This window comes from Plecotus auritus (genome assembly GCF_963455305.1).
Source record: "Plecotus auritus genome assembly, chromosome: 7".
In the NCBI taxonomy this organism is placed as follows: Eukaryota; Metazoa; Chordata; class Mammalia; order Chiroptera; family Vespertilionidae; genus Plecotus; species Plecotus auritus.
Window position 1 is genome coordinate 124696833 of NC_137774.1, and position 7330 is coordinate 124704162.

At 43.7% G+C, this 7330-nt stretch overlaps 1 pseudogene across 1 annotated transcript; it reads right to left on the minus strand.

Annotated features, from left to right (window-relative positions):
* Window positions 1-6005: 6005 nt before the first annotated feature.
* Window positions 6006-7121, minus strand: LOC308252754 (spindle and kinetochore-associated protein 3-like; annotated as a pseudogene). Its single transcript has 2 exons — window positions 7034-7121; window positions 6006-6962 (listed from the first exon to the last, which is right to left on the minus strand). The product of its transcript is annotated as a spindle and kinetochore-associated protein 3-like (transcript).
* Window positions 7122-7330: the final 209 nt, after the last annotated feature.

Genomic DNA, 7330 nt, shown 5'->3' on the forward strand with positions numbered 1-7330 from the left:
ATGAGTGAATCCCAATCTATTCCCAAAAACCTACTGAGGTAAGGAAAGTGGTCCAGGAATACCTTCCAGGCAATGCAAGGGATCCTGGGCCCATGACCTTCCCATTATGAGTCCTGCTCCATGAGAAAACAGAGAGCATAGTCCTTTATGCACATTGTCCTCTGTTTCACTTTCTTGCTTTGTGTGCGTGTGGTTCAGCATTATCTTGAACCAGAGAGAGGCAAAGCCTCACAAGTGCTTAAGGTTGCCTACAAGGCCCTGGTTATTTGGCCACCTGCCTACCTCTAACTTCACCTACCTTGGCTAGCAGTGGGGTTCCCTCTAACTCCCCATGCCTCCTGCCTCAGAGCTTCTGCACGTGTGGCTTCCTCTTGAAGGCTCCACTTGCATGCTCCACAGGCCCATACAGTCTTCATCTAGTAACATATTCTGATCTCCATTAAAGTATCACTTGCTCAGGGAAACTTTCCATGACCTCCATTCTAGATCAGGTATGTGTATGATGAACTCTAAAGGACTGTGATCCTTTCCTTACTTAGCTACATTTGTAATTATGCATTCATTGGTTGCATCATTTCAATAATGTATATTTCCCCCACTCAGTGGTAACATCCACGAGAGTGTACACTTTGAGCCTTTGCTCACCAGTTCTAATATTCAAGTTCATAATTGCAAGCAAGGAAAACCAATTCTGGCTCATTTACAAGACTGTATAGATAGGAGTTAAAAGCTTCTGTCTGGTACCAAGCTGCCTGTGTCTGATCCTGACTCTATCTCTTATCACCTCTGTGGCCTCAGACAGATTCCTTAACATCTGTATGCCTCAGCTTTCTCACATGTAAAATAGGAATGCTAAGGGGATATACCTATTAGAATTGTAGTGAGTTTATTCATGTAACTTAGTAAAAACAGAATAAAGTAAATGTTAAACATCCAAAAAATTATAGCTATTATTTAAGCAGAAAATAAATGTTAACACTTATTTTAAGGTTATTAATATCACAATAATGAAATATTATTAAAAGGTTATTGAATAATATTCTATGATTCTGGAAAAGAGAAAATTACGGGGATAGAAAACAGGTTAGGGTTTGGGGGGAGGAGAGTAACTACAAAGGAGAAGCATGAGGGAATCTGAGGCATGATGGAACTCTTCTATAGCATGTCTGTGGTGGTGGGTGCATGACACTATATTGTCAAAATCCATAGCACTGTTCTACCACAAAGAGTGAATTTATCGTATGCAAATTTTAAAATGAAAGGTTACTTGAGGGCTCATAAAATCACTGAAATGTTGGATAACCAGGCTTAGACAATGAGTAGGAATAAAAAAGACCAGTCAATATTGAAGACCACAGCCCAAAAAAATTCAGTGAGGACAAGAGCCCACACCACTGCTGGATGCTGAATGACAGAGAGCACACCATCGGAGCACAGAACATGCAAAACTGACCCAGGAGAGTGGATATTGACACTTCCATGGCAACCAACCATCTGCCAGCAGAAAGGATTTTTTGCCTCTACTTTTTGGGCTACTAGCTACCAATTCAAAGTCTATGGTGGGTACAAAAGATAGGCCAAGGCTATATATCTCAGCTGCAAGGGAGGCTGGATAAATGAGTGTTTGTTTCAGCTTCATAATTATAGGCAAATGCTGCCCCAACAACTTAATAAGATGAAAAATTACCCTGAATATAGGGATGGGTTCAGATGATGGGAATCAAAAACTAATATTAAATAAACATGTCAATGAGAGTTTTCAATAAATACTTGTTGAATCAGATTTACAGCAGAGAGCTAAAATTAGGGCTTTCAGAAAAATGGGTTCTTATTAACAAATAACTTTAATGGTAGCAACTATTTAATTTAAATAAACTAGCACTTAACAGGAAGCAGTGTGCTGTCATAGAAAGAAAACTGAACCAGGAATCCATAAATCTTTAATTCATAGACCCCCTTAAGGCTTTACTCCCATGTCTATCAATGAAGCCCTACACAGGAATGTTGAGAGCAGTGAAACAAGGAAGAAATTATGAAAGAGTTTTTAAAACTCTAAAATCCTATGTAAATGTTAAGTCACAGAATAATATAAGACTTTTAAATGATTGAAATCTTTGTCCAGAAATGATAAGATCTCCAAGATATGTTTGCTAAAGAAGCAACTGCTGTCCATCTACTTCATCTTCCCATCAGGCCATGAGAGAGGGCATTTCCCACCTGTGCTCCCAGGCCATCTCTCCATTCACTTTCCAGCTACTCTTCTGCCTCCTATGAGAACTGCTAGTGTCATTAGTCTCATTCTCAGATCAAATAGTGACAGAGCTACTATTCCTTAAAGGCAAGAATAGGTTCCACTGATTCTCTATTGCTTCCTATTCCTCTGCTGTCTGTTCTTAGAGCAGAGCCTGGCCTCGAGGCAGGCCAGCCAGGCTTACCCATAGGCTGGCTAGGTATCTGGACTTAGGAAGCCAGGAGCAAGAAGCCCTGCTTAGACTTCTAGGCCTCTTCCTCATGTGCAACTGCTACTTCACAGGGAAATGTGCCTTCTAAGTGGGCACTTGCCCAGCTTTTCTATTTTAGAAGCCATCCTATATAATAAAGAGCTAATATGCAAATGGTTGTCACACCCTCACAACATCATGCCTTAAGGGCTCAGACACTCAATACTGGGGAGAGAGGAATGGAGACCAGCCAGGCACAAATGAGCTCGCCAGAGAGGAATGGGGACCAGCCAGGCACAAATAAGCTCGCCAGAGAGGAATGGGGACCAGCCAGGCACAAATAAGCTCGTCAGAGAGGAATGGGGACCAGCCAGGCACAAATAAGCTCGCCAGAGAGGAATGGGGACCAGCCAGGCTGCACCCTGGAGAGGGACAAGCTGCCCACCCCACGGTCCCAGGAGTCAGTGGCTGGAGCTGCGGCCCGGGAGAGGGACAAGCTGCATGTCCCACGGTCCCAGGTGCCAGTGGCTGAGCCTGCACCTGCAGCCCAGCCCGGGAGAGGGACAAGCAGCCTGCCCTGTGGTCCTGGGCACCAGAGGCTGAGCCTGCACCTGTGGCCCGGCCAGGGAGAGGAATAAGCCGCATGCCCCATGGTCCCGGGTGCCAGCGGCTGGGGCTGCAGACCGGGAGAGGGACAAGCCATCCGCCCCATAGTCCCGGGAGCCAGCGCCTGCGGCTGTGGCCCAGGACAAGGTCAAGCTGCCCGCCCCATGGTCCTGGGAGCCTGCAGCTATGGCCTGGGCGAAGCTGCCTGCCCACGGTCCCCTGCGGCTGCGGCCGGCCCGGGCGAAGCCGGCCCGGGTCCTGGGTGCCTGCGGCCAGGCAGAGGGAGGGAAGCCCAGGTCCCAGGTGCCTGGGACCGGCCGGAGGAGGGACTCCTGGGTCCCAGGTGCGGGGCAAAGCCGAGGCAGTTAGGGGCGATCAGGCCAGCAGGGGAGCAGTTAGGGGCTATCAGGCAGGCAGGCAGAGGTCGTTAGGGGCAATCAGGCAGGCAGACAGGTGAGTGGTGAGGAGCCAGCAGTCCTGGATTGTGAGAGGCAGTCAGACATCCCCCGAGGGGTCCCGGATTGGAGGGGGTGCAGGCCGGGCTGAGGGACCCTCCCCCTCCCCCTCCCGTGCACAAATTTCATGCACCTGGCCTCTAGTTACTTATATTGTGCCCGCCCCCCATTGTTCCTTAGTCAAGAGTCCTAGAGATACAGACAATAGGATGGTGAAGGCCTGGGTGGGGAGCAGGCAGGCTGGAGGGGGTTAGTGAGGGTAAAAAGGGGACATATGTAATTCTTTCAACAATAAAGGATTATTTAAAAAATAAATTAATTTTTTAAAAAATTTTAGAGTCCTAGAGAGAAGGTAGGTCAGTAGTAGGATATAGTATTAAAATTCCACTCAAACCAATTATTTTTAGTGGAAGAAAGAAAAATCTTAGAATAATATCTGTTTCTGTCCAAATAAAATGTCCCCAAGTCCTATGTATGTTCTTATATGATTACAAAAATATTTTTTTAGAGGTCAGAAAAAATTTAAACCAAACTCTAACCATGCCTGCCATTCAAGAAGAAAATGGATTGGAGGGAGTTAAAGGGGTAAATTGGGAACAGTGATGTTGACTTTTTCATCTATGTAGTTCTGTATATTTTTTTTTAATTTTTACAATGAGAATGTCTTAATATGTTTTGATCAGGTTTACTAGTTTTTAATACAATTTTTTTTATTTTTTAATAAAGAGAGCGTGTCTTCACTTTTTTTTTTAAATCCTCACCCAAGGATATTTTTTCCTTTTTTTTTTTTTTTGTTTGTTTTTTTTTAGAGAGAGAGAGTAGAGGGGAGGGAGGAGGGAGAGATAGAAAGAGAAACATCAATGTGAGAGAGACATATCGAATGGTTGCCTCCTGCACACACTCCAACTGCGCCCGGGAATCAAGCCTGCAACTGAGGTATGTGCCCTTGACCAGGAATTGAACCCGAGTCCCTTCGGTCCGAGGGCCAACACTCCAACAACCACTGAGCCAAACCAGCCAGGGCTCACCTTCACATTTGACTTTCAAGGCACAGTCACAGAAGAGGGTACTCTACTGCCTCAAATTCTCCATGGCTAAGCCTGTGAAGCACTTTCTCATGATACTTGTCAACTGTTCCTTCTCAAATTCTTAACTGGTCTTCACAATATGCCAGGTCCTTATTTTCCCACTGGCCATAATCTGAAACATTTGTCAAAGGACTTTTATGAACTTAACTAGATAAAATTACTGTTCAGTTGTACTTAAATTGGAAGGATCTTTGGCGTGGTGGGCAGGGCAGTGTGAAGTTATCAGACAGCTCCAGATGCATTCCATCTCCAGGTTCCTGTGGTCACAGCTGACAGTACCTGACCCAGGAAGAGTCATCAGAATCTTCCAGAGAGAGTGAGGCCTCAGCGTCTCTGGGCAGCCACTGGAGGGGAACCTGGAGAAGTCAGCTGCCATGTGCTGGAAAGAGCTGAGTTGAGAGAATGAAACTGACACCAAGTAAAAAGTTGGAAGTAAAAAAGAAGAAAAAAACACACATCCTGACAGGAGGTTAGTCCCTGATTCCAACATCTGAGACCTACTATAGTGCAGGCATCATGCCCTGTAAGTTTTTCTTTTCCTAAATTAAGGTGTCATTTGTAATTAAGCTGTTGTTTATAAACAACTGTGTTTTTAAAGAAATCCTATATAATAAAGAGCTAATATGCTAAGTAGACTGAACAGCAGAATGACTGTCTGGATAACCTTTTGGACGAAATCGGGCTGTGAGGGCCGGCCGAGGCTGTGAGGGGCTGTGAGGGCCGATCCCCTTGTACGAATTTCGTGCATCGGGCCTCTAGTGTTGAAATAAAAGGTATAAGAGACTCTGGAGACAGGAGAAGGGCAGGGTTAGGGATAAGGAAGAAGCCCACTCTCACAGACAGTAGGAACTACCCAGCTCAGAGAAGACTGGAGGTGGCTTTTTTGAATAGCAAATACTAACACTTAAGTTTTAAAAATTATGGATCCTGCTTCCTTGTATTACTTAATCCAGGTGAGATTAGGTAGGGTAAATTTGAAATCAGTGAAAGAGTAATGATGTTTAAAAACAATAGCTGAGCTACATGTCAACAAGACTAAGCTTAAACTAAATCAAAACTTAATAAAAAGCATATTATGACATCAGTGCCCATGCTCATCTCAGATATGGGTTGGTTTTTAGAAATGGAGAAAGACACGGGGGAATGTGTAAACAAAATAAGTCCAGCTTTGCTTTCATCTCATTCTGTTCAGTTTCTATAATGGATGGATGGATCCACTAGAATTTTTTCAGTTATTTTATTGCCAACATCTCAGATGTTCTGTCCTTTACATCTAGTAAGGAATGCTTCGCTAGGTGGCATGGCCTTAACTGGTAGTAGTAGCTAGGTTTGGGTTGCATTTTTTATAAAATATGGAGAATGTCTTCTAGAATTGCAGTTACTTTGGGAGGTGGTGGTGTTCTGAACAGAGTCTCCTAAGAAATCACAGCAGAAGAGAGAGCTACACAATTCTCAAAGCTCTTGTCTGAATTTAAAACTAATGATGTGCAGTCTTCCATTTCCAAATCATTTAATGAACTATTTGCTTTTGGTAAGGGATAATCTGTGGATACCAAAGCTGTACGGTTCTTTGTAGGAGGAATTTTCAAGCAAGGAGTATGGAATGTAGGTGTGCCAAGGAAGACTTGGTATATCCAGCATCATTTATTTCCAGTTGCTGGTTCATGAGGCCAAGAGTGGTGCTATCACTGGACACTATTTCTGTTTCTACGGATTCTTCACTTTTATTCTTCACATTTTTAAGTCCCATTGTGTAATCTTCATCCAGATATGTAGTATATTCATAGATACCAATGTGCTAACTTAGGAATCGCACACTCAAAATCGTCCATAGTTAGTGCACATTTTAGAGTTTTGAGTACTTTAGCTAGTGATTGTTTGGAAGATGGAGTTAACATGTTTGGCTCTTCCTCTGGGTTGTTTACTGCCTGTGGAGGTTTTAGTGGAACCTGGGATATCAGGTATTGCTCAAGTCCAAAATCGGAAAGTTGTAGACTACATGGAATCTTCTTAGAGACAGAGCTGCTTGGAGCAACAGGATTAGACATCATCCTTCACATCAGGCTTTTGGAGATTTTCATCCCTAGCGGTCTCTGGTTTAGAGTCAACGACTTCTTGCTCACCGCTGAACTTTTCTTGGCACACGGATTATATCCATACTTCTGGAAAACTCTTATTTTCATGATATCCGCTTAAATTTTTTTCATCAGTACTTTTGTTGCCTTTATGAAACCAATGCTTTCTTGACTTTCCAAACTTGCTTTATCAAGAAGAATATTGACATTATCCTTCAGAGTCTGAACCTCTGAATGAAAGTCATGCAAAATACTCATTGCATAACCTTCGAAGTAAAAAAAGAGCAGTACTGAGTCCTGGTGTTTGTGTTGGCCACATGGTTTTTTGGGAAAAATAGACATTTACTGCCACTGTGAACCATGGCTACCTTCCCCTCTAGCACCCACCACAGCTGCACCGACTCGCTGTCCAGGGTGACCGCCAGAGATTACACAGAAGCTCCAGATTGGGTCCATGGTGAACTCACTGCACGGCAGCACTTGCCACTCATTTGAATCCAATTATTTTAATTCTTTTTATTTTTTATTGAATTTATTGGGGTGACATTGGTTAATGAAAGTATATAGGTTTCAGGTGTACAATTTTATAGTACATCATCTGTGTATTGCATTGTGTGTTCACCACCCCAAGTCAAGTCTCCTTCCACACCATTTACCACCCCCTT